This window comes from Oreochromis aureus, linkage group 15, assembly GCF_013358895.1.
Source record: "Oreochromis aureus strain Israel breed Guangdong linkage group 15, ZZ_aureus, whole genome shotgun sequence".
NCBI classification, from domain to species: Eukaryota; Metazoa; Chordata; class Actinopteri; order Cichliformes; family Cichlidae; genus Oreochromis; species Oreochromis aureus.
This window is the reverse complement of record NC_052956.1, coordinates 14787788-14810825: the sequence shown is the minus strand read 5'-3', so window position 1 is coordinate 14810825 and position 23038 is coordinate 14787788.

Below are 23038 nucleotides of genomic sequence, written 5' to 3'. Positions count from 1 at the left end.
ATATAACAGAAACTGTGACTAAACAGCCTTTCTTTCTTTTTGGTCAAAGTTTTTGAGAAAGATCCTTAACTGAGTAAAATGACCTGGTTGCATTTAACTGGCAGCTAGGATAAGAGCTGGAGGGAATGCAGGGTTAACGAATTCCACATTGGCTTTACTTTTCAGACCCCATCTAGGTTCAAAATCCATCATTTTAAACTGTTTTTCCCCCTGCTCTCTGGTCTGGTTGACGTCAGCGAGAGGGAATTTCCATTGTGCTTATTCTAACTTGGAAAAACTTAGCAGTACGCCTACTCTGCAAGTGTTGGAAGTTGCTTTTTTTGGTTGTGAGGGAAAGTTCAATTCCTTTGGACGTCCAAAAGGAGAAAACAAGACAGCCGTGGATGCAGTTTATTTTTTCGTACCAGTAACAGCCAAAGACCAACATGTTTGTTTGTTCACGCCACTTAACTTGAGCCCAGTATGAATTTGGAGTTTTGGCTAGAGGAGCTGTTCCATTTATAAAGGGCAGTATTACGTATCTGAGCCACAAGCTGTAAGCAACATGTGGCTAAAATATTATGCTTCTATTGATATTCTAACCAAAGGCCATAATCACAGTGTTAAATATAGCTAAGCTGCTCTTTACAATTCCACTAGCTTTTGCAAGCTGTTGGTTTTATAAGCAATGGTGCAGGAAGACACAGTACAGTTAAAATCTAAAATCTATTTACATTTTACTCGACAATCACTTTTATATTTCCTGGCAGATTCCCAGTCCAAATGCCGTTTCAGCTCATTTTCCTCACTTACACCTTTTAACAGGAATACATTTAGACACTGTTTTAAATTGACTGTGAAGACTAAAAGACTAAACCCACCAGTAATATTTACTGAACACAGACATCCTGCTGTAATATTTGTTGCTTTGCTGATGTCTGTGATGTCTACTCTCATATTCTTGTTTGAATTAGGGCTTCACTGTACATCAATTGATTTTCTTGCCATTTCCAATCAAGTATAAGAAATGGTGTTTGTTTCGTTGTTTTTATTTATTAGCAGGTTTGCAGTTTGTTTTTAGGTCTTTCAGATTGCAAGAGGAAAATTCTCAGGTATTGACTGTATAGAAAAGGTGGAGGCAGATGGACATTTCTGGACTCGTCGCTTTGAAGCTTCAACATGATCTTTTTGGCCCCATCACCATGCAGGTTTGAGTGTGCATTCTCGCCACTGTCTGTGCTTTTCATGTTAGATTTTTTGTCCTTAATGTTTTGTTTTGGGTGTTTTTAACACTTTTCCCATTCCTGGTGTCACTTGCCTGCACAGCCTGCAATCGGACTGCACAGGAGCATATTTGCATTGGTTAAAAACCCCTTTCTGTCGGTTGTTCATAGGAAAATACCTCCACAAACGGAGACGGACGCAGTCCTAAAAATTAAGCAATAGACTGCACTGGTACACAGATACCTGCGATTTAGTTCTAAGTAACGGACTAATAAATTACTAGAATATCATTCACACATCATCACACAGGACCATACTATTCATGAGATAATGCAATTAAAAGCGCTCCAAAAGGAAGCGAAGGGGGAGATTAGCTATAAAGGCTAAAACCAGTTTGGTACCAAGCTGTAAACATGTTATTTTCATGGCTGGTACTGTGCATTTTTACATGAAATTCAATGTGAACTGACGCGCTTTTTAAGCCAGCTTAAAGTGCCCATTAGAGGAACAGCAGTTTTAGACACTTATATGTTGGCTCCATTTTTCACCCCAGAGGTTCCTGGAAATAGGGAATGAACAGCCAATCAAAAAAATGTAAGAATAATTTTGAACTGTGAACATGCAAGAAACTCTAATAGAGCCCAGTAATAACGATGTAGAGCTGGAAAATACTCATTGTGATGCAAAATAATCACTTTTAGAGTGTACCTGAGTCTTGAAACATAGCATTTTGTGTGCAGAATTTCTTCTTTTGTTGAAGATTAAGAATAATAGTGCAAGTCTTGCTTTTTAAATTTCTCCTCCAACTTAATCAGCTACATAGTGACCTCATGTAAACTACAGCAGAGCTTTACATCAGCCGAAAAACACACATGTGGGACTGCACAGCTTAAATTAATCAAAGTGTAAAGGCTAATTTAATAATACATTTATGTACAAATGATGAATAGTGCAATCAAGTATGAAACAGTCCAGTGGAGCAGTGTAAAATCACACATAGTGAGGACTCAAACGCAAAGTGCAAATTTACTTTCCACCACTCGTAATAGGTTGATGTGACATTCACCCTAACCACCAGTGTCTTACTTTAACTGACCTTAACCTCAGTCCTCAGCTGTTAGTAATCTCTTCTTTCAAATAAAAACTCTATGAGCTTACTCCAACACTAATCTGCTCATTTCAAGATTTTCCATCTTCTGTCAGAAAGTCGTGTCAGCCTTCCTGCCGTCGTCCAATATTTCCATGTATTTCGGCGCATTTCAAGTAAAAACACGAGACATGATCAATTTTGTCAGAAAGGAAGAAAATGAATGAATCTTATCCACAGCTGCAGCTGAAGCCGAATATAAGGGGGGAGAAATCTGCTGCACCCTGGCAAGGCTGTACCAGTGTGAATACAGTAGTTTTGAGAAAGCAATCAGAGTTGGAGTTTGGTTACATGAGTAGCATATACCTTGGATTAAGTTGGGGAATTTTTTTTAAGTTTGCACGAACTTTAATTCATTAGTTAAGGAAGCATCTAAGAAGCACACTGTGAAGAAATGCAAATCACCAACTTGTGCATGCTTGTGATGAACTTCTCACTGGTGTTTTCCAGTAACTTCTGCCTTCCTCGAGTTGATCATGGCCTTCTGGCTCTTTTTGCCATTCTCGTGTGACTTTCAAGAGATCGTTCAGCTCAGTGTCTGAAAACGTTCAAGGAGAGCAATGGGACATAAGAGCGACACGAGAACATGTAGGGCCCCACTGAGAGCTGTTCAGATGGGTGAGTACAATTGTCATGAAACACCTGTCCTTGACCTCTTGAGGTTTTCCATCGAGGTCAAGGGATGTAAAAGTGAAGAAGCAGGAGGAAATATATATATAGAAGTATGTATGGCATGTAACAGAGATTGTGACCGAAGACTCTTTCTTTCCTTCAGTCACTCAGTTACGGAAATGACCTCACTGCATTTTCCTGGCAGCTAGGATAAGAACTGGATGAATTCTTTAAATGTTTTAGAAAGATGCTTCAATAATTCATGTAAACTGAACCATACACAAATCAGAAATGATGCTGACAAGTAATTTAATTCAATCACACTAATGACTCACGCTGATAAATATGAGCGACCGGGTGCCCCAGCAATAATGTGATATTTTGTTTCAGCTTTTGTGTCTGATATCTTCCAACATCTATAATGAAGTAATATTTTCACTGGGCTGTCCACAGTTTTATTGCCTGCATGACACAACATAGTAAGAAAGCATGGGCCCAAGTACAAAGATGTGCTTTATGTTGACCATCTTTGAAACAGTGTAGTTTCACCCCAGCAAACCCAACATCTGTCACTGTGTGGTATAATTGCATTACCTTTACCTTTACCTGTCCCATAGTCATCTCCACTGGTGTGTCACTGAAAGATTGCACCCAGCCTCCTCCATGCCTCTCAGACCTCAGATGCTCTCGGATGGTGTGAGGCCTGTCCACTCACTGATGTTGTCCTCTCCCATCTCTTTTTTCTGTCTTTCTCTCTTTCTGCCTCCTTGCATTCTCCTTACATATACACGTGTCTTTTTTTCCATGACTGCAGAAAAAAAGATCTTTGCATCATTGTGTTGCTCTGGCATGAACTTTGACATTACTGATGTGGTCCTTGTAAAGTATGCAGAGGATGTGGAGGAAACGTTTCACCTCTAATGCCTTTAGCTTTTTCTCTTGAACAGATGTTTCAGTAGCTTAGAGGAAGTGCATTTGACTGAGCTGACTGTGATGCTCTTGTCATTGGAAATATGTTTCAGTTTTGAAAACACTGATGTTGTCTTACTGAAAACTTCTGGTCTTGATCCCTTGTCTGAGTCTGTATTTACTGGTTGCGCTCTTATTCATGTGCTGCATCTGGGGCAGCTTACGCCTGGTGAGGTCCATCCTTCTCCAGGCTTAACAGTAGCTTGTATCCTCCCCCTTGGAAATGACCCGGCAGCCCTTTCAGCCTAGCCCTTGCCGTCGTTAGGAGTTTCTTCGCTCAGTGCTGCGGTGTTAACAGCACCTCATCATGTGTTTCAGCCAGCCAGCTGAAGAAGTATACCAGGGTGTCCCACTTGGAGCCAGTATATGACAGATTTAAGCAATCTTTAAAGTGGGAAAGTGTAAAATAGGTGCAGCGAATCACTGACACATGCAAATATACAGGAAAATAAAGTATATAAGGAAAAAACAGAGTTTGTACAAGCTTAAAAATTAATAACTGATATGACCAACTTTATTCTTCAACACTGCCTGAACTCTCTTAGACAAGCCTTCTTGTAATTTCTTTCACTACTCTTCAGGAAAGCTACCCCGGCTTCTTGAAGGTTATTAAAAGCTCTCCTTTGGACGACGACTGGCTTTTGTTACATTCTTTGTCAAGATGACCCCACACTATGACCCCATAATGTTGAGGTCCGGGCTCTGGGGAGGCCAGTCCATGACTGCTACTGTTCCATTGTGTGTTTATCTATCTAGTTATGCTTTAACTACATTGGCAATGTCCTTGTGATCACTGTCATGCTAAAAAATGAAGGTGGTGCCAGTTTTGTACAATTGTTGTACCGCTCAAAAACAAACATTTCATTTTATACCCCTAAAACTGTTATCATTTGGTATTTTTCACAGATTTCTTCTTTTTTTTTAATGGGAACAAATGATGTGTTTGGGTGACAGGCGGCTAGTAACAAGGTGTCTAAAGGTACAATTTTAAACTGGTTCTTTGCTAATTTGTCTGTTATATGTAGACATATCACTGCTGTCCACTGATTTAGGTGCCATTTTATGCTTGGATGATTTATAGGTCAGTGTTGATTGGCTTAATTAACAAAAAAAACCATTCCTCTAAAACAGGGGTGGGCAACTCCCTGCCTCAAGGACTGGTGTCCTGCAGGTTTTAGATATCACCCTGGGTCAACACACCTAAATCAAATGATTAGTTCATTACCAGGCCTCTGGAAAACTTCAAGTCATGTTGAGGAGGTAATTTAGCCATTTAAATCAGCTGTGTTGGATCAAGGATACATCTAAAACCTGCAGGACACCAGCCCTTGAGGCCTGGAGTTGCCCACTCCTGCTCTAAAAGTATTCAGGTACAAGAATTGGACTGAAAATGAGTGAAAAAGCACTCAATGTCCAAAAAAAAAAACCTGTAACAGCACAAATAACTATTGTTCAAGATCACTTATAAAAAATCTGAAAGTTTGCCTCCTCAGAAGCAAAATATAATGAAATGACAGGCGGTTCAAGACTTTTGCACAGCACTCTATATTGCCCAGTGTAAATTGAGACATACATGTACCCCAACAATTGTAACATTTGTTTGAAAAGAATATTTATTTCACCACTAATTGGCACATCACATCTACTGTCACTCTATTAACAACATTTCAAATAATTTTTATTTTACACTTAGTGCGCAACAGCCCTTTATGTAGTTTGATATCTGACAGATGAAAGAGTGCTTACTGGAGGTGGAGGCTTGATAATGGGGTGCCAAAACAACAGCATGACCCCGATTGTCAGCAACAAGACAAAACAGCTCATTTTTGACGTTCGGGAAAGAAGTGAGAGCCACACTCCCATCAGTGAGACTGGAGCAGCCATTAAGGCGGTGAACAGCTTATACAGCTCCTACAGGGTGGGATTTCACAGCAGCCTGCTGTCTTGCTATTTTTCAAACAATACAGCTGTCAAGCGGACTGGATGAAGACTCAGTAGATTACAGAGCAATCTGTTCCACCTTGCTATCGCATGCAGGTCTAATTCATTACTGCCACTGGTTTAAAAAAAAAATACCAGAGTAATCTGATCAAAAATAGAGCTGATTATTTGTAGGATCAGTCGGAGCATGTTTAGTGGAGAAAATGGTATTTTGATTGTGAGCGTTGGGACGCGAACGTAATCGTAGGCATCTTGAGACAATAGTTCCCGATAACACTAATGAAGCTGCAGCTCGAAAACTAAAATAAATTGCCTTCTCCGCTCGTGTCTGAGGCTGGGAAACCCAAACATGAGAGAAAACAACCACATTTTATCAGCGAGTTTGTGCATGAGTGATTAGTTTTCCAACGGTAAGATTAGGCATGACTGTTGGTCCGTGATTCTTCCCATTTTGACATAAACTTTTCAAAGAGCAGAACACTGAGGCAGACCACAGACATGTCACAGCTTTAGAGTTAATTAGTGGCATGCATCTTACGTCCGTGGAGGACATTTACTCCACCTACTTGTGGCTAAGGCGACACATTAATTGGGTCAATAAAGGACTTTGTGGTGGCAGGGTGCCACAGCAAACACTTTCATGTCGATCAGTTGCCAAATAGTGGGGGAAAAAAGAGCCCGTTTTCACAACTGGCACAGCACATGCACCTCTGCTGAACCCAGACTGAAACCGTTATCTGCCTCACTTTAGACTTTATCAGCAGTCACTGGCATAAGCTCCAAGTCCACTTTACACACCGGTGGCAAGATAAATTACTATTTCGACTACAAAAAAAAGGCTTGTTTAATTCAACACCAGAGAAATAAACATGAAACTGGAGCGGTTATTAGTCACTTCACATGCATCTGTAGACATATACGCACGTGCCTGCTCAATACATATTAATGTGCTCCACCCTCGACACGATCAGCGGCCGGAGGCATTAATATTCCCTCAGATTTCCATGCACACAGGCATTAAAATACTGTCATTAACATCATTACCGCCATGGAAATATATCAACAAGTCATGTTGAATTAGTGTTAATGTGCCCACTGACGGGGCACGCGCTCCCCTCCGCCCGGCTGAAATGCCAGCATGCTGTTTTCTGCTCAGTCTGGCAGGAGGCCTGATCTGGCTGCCCACTCATGACCCTCAAACACTTGCTGTTGTCGCGGAAATGGATCTGCTTTTCTGGTGCGCTAAGTTCTTCTTCTTCTCTCTCTCTCTTTTCAAATTGGATTAATTGGAGTAATAGGAGGTTGTCTTACCCTTGCCGCCATGCTTTTTATCTCTCACTAATTGCTCTTTCCTTCACTGCCTCCTTCTGTCTCGCTACCTTCACATATTGTTTGTGTTTGGTGTCTCTTCCCCTTTCCTTTCTCTCCACCGTCAACCTATTATACAAGCAACCGTCAAAGTCTTTGTTTATCCTCCCATGATTTCTTTTATTGAAAAAAAATTAATAAATAAATCAATGAAACATCCGGCGAGCCATTGTTTAAATCTGAATGACTGCTCATTTTGTGGTTGAATCCATATTTTTGCATGCTGCTGTTCAAAGGAGGTAGCTTTCTTGTTTTCATTTACCGAGTGCTACTCTCGTTCCCACTTTGTGCACACTAAGCTTTCACAGTGATGTATTAACATGGCTCGCAGCAACACACATAGAACTGACAGAGAGCGCCGATTTTATCTTCACATAATCGAGAGTGCACGCAAACAACTCAGACTTGTGCATGAGTCAAAACAATGCGCGCCCAATGCTGTACGTTGGTCCACAGGATGAGAAGAAACTTGTTGCCATGGTGAACGCATGGATGTGTGACTCAGTGTTTGACAGTGGCATTTTCTTGCCACTAGTTTGTATGCACAGAGAACCAGCTGCTGACCTTATTGTGGTTATTGTCTGATTATAAGCTATTTGCATGAGCATTTATCACCTGGTGTCGGGAGTTTCTACTAAAATGATAAACGCAGCTGCCCAAATATCGTTTACTTTATCTGCAGATGTTTTTGCAAACTATATGTAACATCTTTCATGACAACAGAAGGTGCGCTTTCCAGCAGGTGTTTCAAACATATGGCCTTCAGCCCAGCCCGCTAAAAGGTTCAAACGGGCACACTGAATAGCTTTGAAAGTGTGACAGTTGCGCAGGAGGGCCTCATTTCTTTTTTACTTTTCACTGGATTTTGCATCAGAATGCTTTGTGGTGCAAGAGATGAAGAGCGGATCACGTCATGACGGTGGTTGTCCAAACTATTTGATCTGAGTCAGAGGTCTGAATCATCTTTAGTTGTACAACAATCTTTCTTAAAAAGTCAAAACCCATGGCTTTCCATTTCACTACAAAGAAAGGTTGTGAAGCCAAGGGGCTGACTCTTTGAATTATTAAAGCAGTGTTTCATTGTAATGAAAGTGACTGAATATGGAAAAACTAATACTGAGGCATGCTTATGTTGTCTTCTTTTGCTTGAGACACCGCTTTGTAAATTCATGGTTCATTATTCAATTCAGTTTTATTTATATAGCACCAAATCACAACAGTAGTCGCCTCAAGAAGCTTTACATTGTAAGGTAAAGACGGCACAATAATATAGGAAAAACGCCAACAATCAGACGGCCCTATTAGCAAGCACCTGCCAAAAGTGGGAAAGAAAAACTCCCTTTTAACAGGAAGAAACTTGCAGCAGAACCAGGCCTAGGGAAGGGCAGCCATATACCCCGACCCGTTGGGGATTAGGGGAGGCAGATAACTAATGATTAAATTATTTGTACATCTACATATTGATCTGAAAGTATACATCTATTTTGACTATATCTGCACTTCTTTGACATTTACATATAAATATATATATATAGGTTCTTAGGCAATGTTTTTCGTTCTGGTCCAACCCACTTGAGATCAAACAGATTTAAAGACAGAACAGAGTCACAACCTAATTTTAATAGCTAAGAAAGCATTTGTACTGTAGCTGTGACTATCACGCGCAAACATCTAGTGTATTTATGTCCAAGGACTCATCTAACAAAAGTAAGCACATGCCAGGGATACTGTGAAGGCTAATAACTACTTTGACACACAAACCCATGTAAGATTACAAAGGTTGTTTTTATGCTTTAGCCTTTTTGTGTGTGTTACATATAATGACTTAATTGGAGAGGTTAGAGGAGCTGATGTGCAGATTTTGTCACCTTTTGTTACCTCTCTGTTTCACTCTTTATGCTAAACTAAATAATTGGTTTCTGGCTACAGCTTCATTTTAACTGTCAGATTTGGCAGAAGTATCAACTTTTTCTCTTTCAACTAAGGCTGTTTCCACAAAATGTCAAACTCTGGCTTTAAATGTGAAGATACTTTGCTTTTCTGTGCCTCGTATCTTGGTAAGTTAAATATTGTTGCGTTGTAAAATATCATGCTGGGTCCTTGAGCGAGGTATTCTTTACAATTTTGTGACATTTTTATAGACCAAATACTTAAGCAGTTCATTAAGAATATGAACTGCACATTAACCAGCAGTGAATTTGTGATCATTTTCTGCCCGCTCACTTTAATTCTGCATTTCAGTGCGTGCATTAAGAAAATAAGAAAAATAGTAATATAACATTAATAGTGGCGATGGCCAATGATCCTTTCGTGCTTTTCTTAGTTCTAGCACAAGCCGTATAACCTTGATGTGACTTTTATGAGCACGGGTTCTATCATTAACCACACTGCTGCCATAATCAGGTTAACAGGGAAGTTCACTCGGCGTGTAGCCACTGGCAACACCGAACAAAGTCCACACAGGAAGAGTTAAATGTTTGCATGTGCGGTATAACCTGCTGGGAGAGACAGGAGCCTAATGATATAAAACCGAAGAATGATAAAACTCAAATTAGGTGTCACCACCACTCTCCCATTACTGCTTGGCCCTGTGTGCACTCTGTCTCTGGTTTATGTGGCTTCTGATGGGAGGTGGAAGAGAGGGAGGGTTTATGGCTTTAAAGCCCAAATAGGGCACTCTTTGCTTCTCTAGCACACACACACACACACACACACACACGCTTTCATTCTCACTCATGCCACAGAGTGTGGAACAAATTTATGTCCTGAGTATCTGACACTTTCTGATGGTTAAAAATGAGTTATACTTAATGACTTATAAGATTCTTGCCGGTCGGAGGCTCCATAAATTCTGTACTAGGCCATGTCACACTGGCCACCCGAGCTTGCTCTTGCTTATTAATAGCAATTTACCCACCTTGTGTTTGATGCACTGCGGCTCTGGCTGGCCAGTCCACTGCAGGCCGCTCCCCTCCGTACTCCAGTCAAGGTTTAATCTCCCCCCTCTCGGGCATCTGCGGGCAGGTTTGAGGGCTACGCTGACACCTGCTGGTCACACGCGGTACTTCTACAGCGAGACGCCCTCGATCCCCATTAACCCGTGCAATGATCCTCACACTGGAGTGATGATAAAAATGTAACACAGCTAAAGCCGCACACCACGGTGGCTGTATTCATATGGTGATTTGACCATTAGCCTATGACTTTGAACAAATGGCAGCCCATTATTAAGTTGTGATGGGGGAGGGCTAAGCCTTTAAGAGTGGCTTAAAATCTCCCCTAAGACATTAAATCACGTCCTACTTTCTCGCATTTTTCGAAAGAAAAAAAAAAAAACACCGTTGCCTTTAATGAATTATGAGACTGAGGCAGTCCACTGAGTAGTGTCCTACTCTGGTTATAATATATCTTGCTCACTCTCTCTCTCTCTCTCTTTTCAGCGGGCTGGGCATTCACTCACTCTAAATATGGAAAGTTTTATCAGGACTGAGTTCTTCTCTGTTCATGAGCAGAATAACTTACCCTTCTCTCCTCCTCTAGAACCCCTCTTTACTCAGCGCCTGCGCCAGTAGGCATATTGAAATTGATAGTTGGGAAGCTGCAATATCCATGCATACTTCTCGCGTGTGTGTGTGTGTTATATCTATTTGATTCCCTAACAGGTAATGTAAGTACCCAGGTAGTTCAGAGCTATTTCCCCCCTGGGACCTCTTCATCACAAATGTCTTTTGCGCTACCTCATCGTCTCCCCAAGCACTGATTTTCTCTCTCTCTCTCTCGCTCTCTCTATCAACACCCTCCCTCCCACCAGGTAAATTAAGATTATTGGTTCTGAGGCGAAATAGTAATATCTGCGTGTCATCGCGGGTGTTTTTAATAATATCAGCAGGATTATATTGACAGAGAGGATTATATTATTTTACATGGAAGATTAGAAATCCTCAGAGGGGATGTGGTATTGTAAATTGCTATTAACGCTTAATGCCATCCCATCTTCCCTTTAATTCACGTCTTCTTCCCAGGGTACATTAGCATACTGTAATGGCTGGTGGTTTGCAGAAAATCCACCATCATCACTTTTTCAGTGGATACCGCTTGATAAACACACCGTAGTGGTTTTGATAGGATCAGAATCCACATGTTGACAATCAGGTCTGAACATCTGGATTCTGTCTTTATACTTCTGGGGACAACAACCTCATACAGGACCCTCTTTTTCTGCGGCATAATCATTTTAATAGTGATTCTCAAAAAGGGCAAAATCCGTCTCTGTGTTGGTAAGACTGCTCTGCTGAAGTGATATAAACCCACAGGCAGATTTGCTTTAAAGAATATTAAAAGAGGTTCAACGTCAGATTAAATGACTTTCCAAGAAAGACACTTTTTTATCGCCCAGAGAACTTTTGCTGCCTTTGTTCCGACTCAGCTTTTTAGGTTTATGGAGACATAACGAGGTTCTGACAGACAATTCAGCTCATGTAATTGTTACTGTAAGGAAGTTGTCTAGTCGGTTGTCCTCTGCCAACTGAAAGGGTAAGGCTATGTGTGATCAGAATGCAAGTCAAGGCCTAGGCTGGTGCTTTTTATGAAATATTAACACAAGGTGGTGCTCTTGTTCTCTGGAAAAGCCATTCCCAGCCCGATGCATGGCAAAAGGAGTCACTCCAGTTGAGCATTCAACTATTTGACTAAGCACTTAGTAGCTAAATAAGAAATTAAGGTATATTTGTGGAAAATAAACATCACTTCTTGGTCTAATTTCCATTCCTGCAACAATATTCTGCTGTTGCATATACTGATCATGATGTTCATGTCTAAGTTGTGATAAAATAGCTGATTTTTCTTCAAATATAAAGTTTCTATATCAATATTAGACGTTGGTTGTCATGTCCGCAAAGAAGCTGACCAAAAATTAAATGACTGCGACAAGCAAAAGGGGAATTACGGAATGCTGTGATTATGTTAGATAAACAATACAGTGCCAATAAAGCACGAGGTGAAATAAAGTGTTTGCTTTCTCTTCCATTAAGTGGGCAGGGCTCAGTTTTAGGACACAGTGCGCGATCTGTCTCAGCCGGCACAGCCCTCGTTAAATCGTTTAGAAAATTGAACAGGGCCGTTTTAATGTGATTAAGGCGCAAATTGAGCGCACTACCCACCTCCTCCTCATAGCTCCTCTGTCTCTGGACAATGCAAATGTCAGGCGTGTGTAGTAGGTGCACAGAAAGAGAGGAGATGTGGGTGGCGTGCGGAGCTGCCCCTGTGTCCTTAAAGACAAAGTAAAATTGAAATTTGCAGGCGACAGTGCCGTTAGGCGTGTGTGGCTCAGCAGGGCTGTGCTGGCACATAGAGAACGTGAGGAATGGGCATGTTGTCAAGTGCATGTGAGAGTTTGTTTGTTTGTTTTTTGTTAGGGGAGGGTGAAAAAACTAAAAGCTAAAGAATCTCATAGCTGTAACTGAAAGACATCCCACCTCTCCCCTTGCTTCTCTCTTCCTTTTCTGTAGCCCTCTGTGGTCTCCTGGCCGTTCCCAAGTCATTTCAATCTAAATGCAAATTTCATCAACCTCCCACTAAAAAGACTGATATTAGTATCAAAGCCAGTGCGTTATGCCTGTGTCGTGTGGACGTGTCACTCTCCATAGCATCTCCAGAGCGTAAACCTGACAATCTCCCTCTACTGCTGAGAGTGGATCTGTGCATTCTTTCTCTCTTTTCCTTACTGTTTATGCCCCCCTTCTCGCTCAACAGCACTCTCTCTGGCTACCATCTCGCCTTCCTCCCCAGTTTGATCACTCAGTTTTCCCTTAAATTCGTCCTCCCACATCCCCTTATGTTTGGCCTTGTCTAACCTTTCTTTGAGAAGCCCTTCAAATAGAACCTCATTAGTCTTCCATATGTTGTGTTTTGCCTCCCCAAGCCCTCTTGCCCCTACTCTGCACTAAGCAGCTCACTGGGACTCTGCACATGCTCTCAGCAGCTCTCTCCCCTCTCTCATTCTTTGAGAATATCCAGCCTCAGTTTTCTTTCTCTCTCTATTGTTTCTGTATTTGCAGTCAGGTGAGGCGAGGTGTGGCTGTAGGGATGGATGAAGAGGAGGTCTGTGGATGGAGGGAGAGGATGGGTACACAGAGAGCAAGGGGTGTGGGGAGGCTGAGAGAGGAGGCAGAGCGCCCCGGGGAGGCTGCGCTCCAGGGATTGTTAACATGCAGGTTGCATATTTCTGAATTGCAGAGCAGCCTTATCTTGCCGTGCTGGGTCAGTGAAGCATTTCCCTCTCTCACTGAGTGTGCCGCATGCATATATGTGTGTGTGTGTGACTGTGTGTGCGCCCATGAATGCATGTCTGCATTTTGGAATGTGTGATTGCATATGCACGTGCTTCGCTCATGTGCAAATGTGTATGCAGCTGTGCTGGAAACAGCAGCAAATGCGAAGCCCTGATGTGAAGGGATGCTCTGCTTCTCCCTCTCCCTCTCCCTCTCTCCCTTTCTCGCACTGCAGCAAGAAACACTCATCAAACTGCAACACGCATCTCACAGAAGCCCTCAGATAAAGCAGTAGCAGCAGCAATATAGCCTGGGTTTCCTGTTAACACACAGACATGACACAGCGACAGCCAACAGCTTAACACTCTGCTCCCCAACTGGCTCTGCTCTCAGGTGGGCCACTGAGGTCTGCCAGATAAAAGCTTGCACTGCAGGGTATTAGGCGTTCTAGCCAGGAGGGTAGCTTTCTGTGTCGCTGCTGGCCCCCATTTAATACCTGTCTGACTGCCGGCCTGGTGTAAGTCAAGGATTTTGGCCTATGTGTCCTTGGGAGGTCAGGATCCGCTCAGGGCCATTTTGCATGCTGGGTCGACATCTTCAACATGTACGGGACTCCAAATGAGCCGTTCTGCTTAACATATTTGTCACGATCTCCTCCATTTGTCACAGTGTAGCAGCAACTCTATTGTCACAGATATTGCTGTCGCCATTATCCAAGTAACACAGTGTCATTCAGAGGTCAGAGTTTACGCCACAGGTTGTGTGTGAGAAGAGGATCATGTAACTGTAATGGTGGAGATGCTGTGACTACTGCTGAATGTTCAGTTAGTTCTGTCTCTCTTTTAAATGTGTTTTTTAGTCCAAAATGGACAGACAGTGGGTAGCGAGAAGCCTGCACACAGTAAAGCTTTTTCAAGCTTCAACACATCTTTGCAATATAGACCAGTTTGTTCCCTAAAACCAAGAAATCCACCAGAGAGTCTTTATGAACCACCTCATATTATGCTCACCAGTGAACACAATATGTTTATTAGGATAACTTGTCTTGTCTTCCACAGACTGGCTGTTGATTCATTCCTTTGACAGCATGAGGGCCAGCATGAGGGGCCCCTAACTATCCATGTATATCCAAGTAAATGCCTTCTATCCAGCTCCTTCCAATTCTTCCCGCAAAATGCACTGTCCTTTAGATTCATAATTCTGAGAATGAATTTCTGTATTGAGTTGGGCATAACCAGCTAAATAGCTTTGTTTGATGCAGAAAATTTTGCCTAACATATATTTGAGGATGAAGACCACTGTATTTAACCATCTTTTGATGTAATTGTGTTGTTTGGAAGGATATGAATAGGAGTTTCCTCATTTGGTTCATAATCAGAATCATCAAATTCAGAATTGACCTCAAGATGGTCTTCATCTCCATACGCTTCCTCGGCCTTTATGATCAATGTTGAGTTCCAAAATGTATTTGTCTTTATTAGTATCTTAAATAAAGATTTTTTTTTTAGCTTTCTTTATTTTTCGAGAGAGTGAGAACTGTGATCAAAATAATCTCTGTTTCTCTTCTCTATCACTGCTAGATGCCAATAGTGCAACTCATTTAAACTACAGTGGTTGGTTGCCTGTTTGGTCCAGTGGTATTTGAAAAATTCATATCTGCATGACATTAAAACTACCCCTTACTGTTATATGCAAGTATGTTTAGAGTGTACTGTAGAGTCTTTTATCGCATGGGAAGCCTAGACCAGATCAGCAGCAATGCCATAACCCACCCCTGGGTCTCACACGGTGACTAAGTGGGTGTGTATGTTATAGATTCAGGTTAAAATATGCTGCCTATAATAACCAGACTTTGGATCTTAGCAACCAGCTTTGCTCTTGTTTTGGATGTGGCTCAAGGTTAAATGGAGCATTTACTTGTTGAGGATATGGCATAGCATGTCTCTGCTAAAATACATGTGTGCCCTGGGTCCTTGAGGAGCACTCTACCAGAGGCAAAGCTCGCTGGTTTTTCCTCAGCTGGCCTCATTGTTGATCTCTGGCCCCTGCATTACAGCAATATTTGCCACATCCAGGCCAGTGTATTTTCTGAGAGGAGTCCTTTTCAGCCGCTGATATGGCTTAGCTTAAATCCCCTGGCCTTGTGACGACACACCGACGCAAATGGGCCAGACAGAGGAGGGTTCAGGATTTAGAAAGCCAAAGATGAGGAGGCTTCTAATTATGCTTCCACTTCCCTGTCTCCTCAAATCATAAACAGCTCAGTCGTTAAATCACAAGCTTGAAATGATTTGGACTTCAGAAAAAAAAATCACATACTCATTCAAATTCTAGATTATATTTATGGTTTCATGTTGTTTGCGAAAACTGACCTTTTTGGGATTAAATATTGAAAAAGGTAGCATTTCCTCAATGTTGTGTGAAATGTTTGGTGCTCAGTATTCCACCATTATACCCAGATGTGTAAAGATTTTACTTCTGAGCTGACAAATGTGAGACTGCAAAAAGCAGTGTTTTTAATTGCTGTGTCACAAACAAGTGGACTAAAGGCACAATCTTCAAAATTTTAGTGTTTGTGACCACGCTTTTACTCCTAAACTGATTTCCAGGCCTCAGTCTGAGTTTTAACCCTAAATATAGGATCAATAATAATAATATTAAGATATTTTCTGCCCATTAAAATATATTGCACTTTATACTCCTGGCATAATTCTCATACCTACACCTATTTTACTAACACAAATTCTCCACCTTCCTCTCTTCATTGTTTCCTTTTAAAAGAAAAAAAAATTGCATGCCTTCCCTTTCTGCATGGCTGCCTCATTTTTTTGACTGGCTTGGATGTGAGTCAGGATTCCTGCGGTGAAATGGGAGACCATGCAGGGGTCACCGTGGGTGAGCGCCAAGACTCTACATGCAAGCCAGACAGGACGAGAGAAGCTGTGTGAAGAGAGTGTGCTGAATCCATTTTGGTGGTCATCTTTGAGGAGCAGAGGATGAAAGGTGGGGAGGGGGTACCTGGACCAGTGAAAGGGCTAACTGCAATGTTGCTTTGGTAACTGACGAATTGGCTGCTTAGCTTGTTGATTGACAAGCTAGCTGGCAGAACAAGGAGAGTGTGGGCTCACAGCTTCGCAGTACTGCCAGCAGGCATGGATGAGGCTCTGAGGTCCACCAAAGGCCGAGATGAGTAATAAGTCATGTAACTCTGGCTGCCATGAATTCTTCCTTCCCTGCAGCACCTTGACTTGGAAAAGAGGGAGAGGGAGGGGGATATTAGGAGGAAAGAAGCAAAAGATGATGAGAGGTGTGGGGCAAGAGGAAGATTAGGGAATATCTGCATTATGGGGAAAGGAATTTTCATCCGTTTGGGGTCACTTATGCTTCTATCTTTGTCCCCCACATGTGCATAAATGTGGACACACGTACAGGAGTCTTTACATTCATGTGATGCTTGAGCTTGAGGAGAGAGCGCTCTGCAGGAAGATGTCCAATCCGGTCAAGCTATGCCGCTGATCCCAGGCCGCTGACTCTGCTCCTAGGCCTTGTCAGGTCCAGCTTCTCTCCCTCTTTGGCCTCCTCCGAGTTTCTAAACCACCCCCGATCCACAACACCCACGTTTAACTCTGTCACGGAGTTGACAGCTTGGCCCCAACAGCTCGCTAACCACATTACCTGAACTCACCACAGTCATTATCCTGCACTGGGCCCACTGAAGCTTGAAAGTCATTCCAGGTTCTCTGCTAGCAGAGGTTAATAGGTGTGTATGGACGTGAGATTACATCCCAAACGCTGCATGGCATCTGGCAAATCCCAGAAATCAATTCTTTCCAGGGAACAGCTTGGAAGAACGGTTACCAGAGGGTATTTTTTTTCCTCTCTTTTCTTTATTATTCAGTTCATGTTTCCCAACTTGCACATCAGATTTAATGATAAAAGATGCCCACAGGTGTCCAGAACATTGCTGTGCATCTGAAGACATGAAAGCATCAACAGCACACCTATGAACTTAACCCTAAATGCCCTTAAAATGGCTCTTAACTTTTTATTTCAGATTTGATTATGGTTAAATGTTTCCCAGGCTGATATTAAAATGGTGCTGGTAAAACGGTTCACTTTGAAACACCTATGAAGCAAGTCAAAGACAAAACTTCAACAGATAGGCATTTCTACTGAGTAGTCATGTCATGAATCTTTGCTAAGTAAAAAAAAAATGATAATCATTAGAAGGCTATTGATTTGTCAGAGTGGACGAAAACAGACATTTCTACATGTGCATATAAAAGAATCCCCCACTCACCCTGCAGGTGGTCTTTTTCCTTCAAGCTCAGGTTCTCTCCTGGAAGCCTGGGATCTTGAGAGTCCTGTGCAGTATGTCAGCTGTTCCTAGGACTGGAATCTTCTGGACAGAGATCTCAGACAGACCCATTCTCCCAATTTGGGAGTCTCCGTCCGAGTGTTTCATTTGCCACTTTTGCCTTCACCTTCCACATCTTTCCTAGATCTCTATATTATATATCCATCCATCCATCCATTCACTTCCGCTTATCCTTTCCAGGGTCGCGGGGGTGCTGGAGCCTATCCCAGCTATCACAGGGCGAGAAGCGGGGTACACCCTGGACCACTTGCCCTCTGTGATAGGGCTACCACAGAGAAACAGACAACCATTCACTCTCACATTTTCAAAAGTCAACATCACTCTGCTGACTCAATAATTGCAATTTCAAAACTCTTCTGGCATTAACATTAGAATACAAATTGTGCACTGGGAGCTTCATAGCATGGGTTTCCATGGCTGAGAACCTCCTCTAGGTGTAATATGTAGGTGGCTGAATACTTTCATCCACATAGTGTAACTGGCATGGATCCAGCATTATTGAATTTTTCCCCTCTCCCTTTCAAGGTTGTGTCCTTTTTCACACTATTTGTAGATGTCCCACTGGAAGTCCTGTCCTGAACACCCTAATTTTGCATTTGCAATTGTATATGGACCTTAAATTTGCACAGAGAGGAAACAGGAACCTCTCTGTCAAACTGACCTTACTGATATCACTGATAATTGGAATTGGACCTTCTCTAGACACAGAGACCAAAAAGGCATTTTCAGTGGAGTGCCATTAGAATCATGCCACTTGGGGTGATTTTGACACTCACAAGGGCATATACCATAAATTAGTCCCCGTTCTGCACTGCCACCCAACTTACTAAATACACAGGCCATAACAATGTTTATATTTTGTGATTAGATGAGGACTTTTCAGAGCAAGCTGAAAATACTACGTTGGCTGAAGGCCGTGTAATACTGCCCAAGGTGACCTATAAAGAGAGATCTGACAAATATAAATCAGGCGGTCAATGATTTTAGTTACTGTGGTTAGAATCATGGAGGTTTCTGATCTACCACCTATAGGTGTGATTTACTGTCAGGGCAATGCATTAATTGAAATGTGACAAATTGACATTAAACTCTAAATCAGACAGTTCTGCATGGTCCTAAATATGATTCAGTGACTGTGGCATAAAATAAAATAATATCCATAAAGGCAAAATCTATTTGAACTTCCTTCTATTAGTCAATTAAGACTAAAGAAACTGAAAATTATTGCCCTAATGCACAACCCAAATGAAACTGAGTGGTTGTGTATCATCTGAGGTTCTGCCTTACATAAAGTAAGTACATATACTCCCAATTTGCTTGAGACCGCTAGTAACTGTCAAACCAAATGTGTCCGGGATGTGATTTGGAAAGCCAGGTTTTTGGCCACAAAGAGTGTGGTCGCTTACACAAACATTACATCAGGCATGTCACTACGAATAGAGATGGATGGATGTATTACCTTCCCTTCAGCACGGTGTAGCTAAGACAAAATGAAGGCCGGGCTAGCCAGAGATACTTCACAGAATAACACATTTTATGGTTGTATTTAAAACCGCCAAGTGGCTTCAGTTAAACTTGAAAATGGATTCTGCATACTAAACGGGATTTCTAGATTCATGGTATTTTATTTATTTATTAACTCCGTCATGTAGCAGAGGTCCTTTCTTAAACTTCCAAAAGTCCAAGCTGACTGATTATCACAAGGTGAACCCATTAACAAGCGTTATGGGTTTTGTTTGGGTTTTTTTTTAAATTACTATTCTGCTTTAAGGGCAGAAAATCTCTACGCTTAACTCCTATGCATTAGGAGCCAATTATACAGCTGAAAAAAAAATGACCCAGGGTAGTTTGGTGTCCAAGGTTGTTTGTGCTGACATTCTGCTTTTCAAATGCCAGTCTGTTAATTATGCAAATGGACCACAGGGCCTCTGTTCAACATATACATAGGCCCCCTTCATGTGTTCACAGTCCCATATATCCTGTGAGTTATTAGAGTCAGCCGTCCCTTTTCCTCGATACAATAAAAACTGAAATATGAAAAAGGCTCCTTCGGCTGCTGCGAGCCTCCCTTTCCAGTGTCCCTCTCAGACTTTCAGGCCCTCACTCTCCTCCCCTGTCCTCTTTTTCCTTGTGGGTGCAGTTCTTTGCACAGCGATGCTATGCGACACCGGCCAGCTTTAGAGGAGGCGAGTCCACATTGCATTAATTCTGTGCAGAGCGAAATCCAGTATCAGATGTAATGGGTTTGAATCCAAAGCCCTGGAGCAATGTTCTGTGCTGCTGTAATGGTGGTGGGAGTAGGCAGAGATCCTGCACTCATCAGAATGTTGCCTAACACACACACACACACACACTCACTCTCTCTCTCCCAATCTATCTCTCTCATTCTCATGTTTTCTCTCTTGTTCTTCCCATTTTCCACTCCTCCCTTAATTTCTCTCCCTTCACTGGAGCAGACCAGAGGTGTACACCACCCTGCCTCTTACTCGCCCCAACCTCCTTGCCATGTTGTTGCCTAATTACTGTCTCTAAACAAGGGGTTTTGTCCCCAGCAGTCCTCAATTAAACGTCTGCTGCTCATTCGCAGATGGATAATTGTTTTTGTTTTGTTTTTTCCCTTCCTCGCTGTCTTCCCCTTTTTCAGCTCAGGCCACATTTAGTCAGGTATTCTGCAGAAGGCATCAGGGAATAATGCTAAAACAGCCCGAAGGTAAGTTTCCCTTTTCTTGTTTGCTTTTTTCCACCCCTTATTTTAATTAAGGAACAGCATCCCATCGCGAGTAGGGGAACATTTCCAAGACGACATATGATTGGTGCAGGGAGTTAGAGTCAAACTGCCTGCTCCAAAAAATGCACGTGACATAAATCCATGAAGTCTTTCTTAAAAGAAAAAAAAAGAAGAAAGACTGAAGTTTGACTAATCAAACACACATGTGGTTTTAAATGAAATATTTGACCTGTATTAAATGATGAGGTACATCGCCATAAAGTGGTGTTTAACTTTGTGGAACCCTGTAAAACTTGCAGCTGCACGCTTTATCGTGCATGTAACAACTTCAGCCTGCTGTTTTCTTATTAGGAATGGGGGCAGGCTTGGGATCATTGGGGTGGAAGTAAAGCTTTACGGCTCTTTGGTGACAACATCCTGCATGTTTTATGGCATTGGAAGTATCTGTTACTTTTTCCAGCCATTTCTCCAGTCCGGAGACTTTGGGGAAATTATGAAATCAAAATAACAAAGGACATTTATGCAGAAATATGTCCTTGTTTGTCTCTGAGGTTGAGTAGGTTAACCTCTTTATACTGTGTTTGCATTTACAACAGCTAAATTTGTTTTCCGTAGTTTTGTGGGAGATTCCCCTGCCAGAGTCCCCAGCAGCCTAAAGACAGAGTTTAAGTGCCTCTAATGCTGTAAAACACAAACACCCAGAACAGGCGGCTGTCCTCTGGCTGCACCCCTTTCTCTTCTTTCTATCTTGGGAAAACAAGGGGATTCCCTGCGCTCACCACAAAGATGAGGATGCATATGTTTACGGCTCTCTCTGTCTACAGAGGCTCCGCTTTTTATTGTGATGGATGGTGAGGCAAAAGGGGAGAGCGATGGCCCTTGCCTCCCCATCACCTAGCCATGAACAGCGAGCAGCTCGACCGACAGTGAGGTAATTACACCATCATTATAACACGCACTTGTGCACAAGCATACTTATTCGCACACTACATAAACACAGTCCTCTACACACCAGATGGGGTCCCCAATGTCTTCAGCCTGATGACTCCCTCCCTCCCCTCCTCTATACATCTCTCCTCTACTATCTTTTTTTCTCAGTTTCCCTCTCTATGCCAACTAGGGAATTCCAGCCTTCCAGGAAAGCTTGCCAGCTCCGGACCACAGAGTGTGTCTGCGAATATTTGTGTATGTGTGTGTGAGAGAAAGAGAAAGAGAGAGGCACCGTCTGTTTGCATTGTATGTGCACATATGCACAGTTCATCTGGGCATGCTAATCCTCACTATTAACAAGGCCTGTTTAACACTGGTCTCTCATTGACAAGCTGACAGATGTGTAAGCTTTTGTGATGCTGTGCTGGAAGGAAGAATATCGGACATCTGTATTATCGCACTTTACCTTATAATATAAAGCACCTTGAGGCAACTGCTGTTGTGATGTGGCGCTGTATAAATAAAATTTCATTGAATTGAATCGAATTGAACATGTTTTTCAATGTTTGTAAAAGAAAGTCAAAAAAGTATTAACTCTTTTTTTCCCCCTCCCTTTTTTCTCCGTGTGTTGGTGTACTACGTTGTTTTGTCTGTGAATCTTGGGTGTGGCCTTCTCCAGACCCTCGCTTCATTCAGGTTCTCATCACTCTTCTGTAAATCGTACCACCTCTTTGCTGTATTAATTTCAAAGAAGACTATTTCCAGTGCTTTGCATTCATGCTCTGTTACTATTTGTAAGTCAGATCCAGCTTCACCTTATGTGCTGGATCAACCCACGTCAGTGACAGCTCGTCAGCCTCTACCTGCACCATGCCAAACACATGTCTGTCCGCTCTCCGATCGGCCTCAACCTGTCACCTGTACTGCACTAACTTATTTTACAATAAACATTTACACTCAGCCAACAGTTCCAGTTCGAGCTGCGCCTAACCACTCACATTTCTCAATCGTTTTGTATTTATAAACCACTCCACATTGAGTTATTATTAATCTCTGGCTCTCTTCAGCAGCGTGTCTTCATCTTATCTTCCTCAACTCCCCCCCCCCCAACCAGCCACCTCTCCCTGAGCCTGGTTCTGCTGGAGGTCTTTCCTCACAGAAGGGAGTTTTCCCTTCCCACTTTCGCCAAATCCTTTGCTCAAAGGGGGTAATTTGATTGTTGGGGTTTCTTTCTTTTCTCTGTACCACTGTAGGGTCTTTATCTTACAATAAAAAGCACCCTGGGGCAACAGTTGCTGTTATAAATGAGACTGAATTGAATCTTGATGGCTCACATTCACAGTTAGTAGCATTTGATGCATTTTTCTCTGTTTTAAATTTCTGATTGTCTTTAAATGATATGTAACATTAATATAATTTGTGGCTGGATGTCAATAAATACATATCCCGGATTAAGTTCCTTCAAGTCCAACCTGGATAGAACCTTCTCCTTC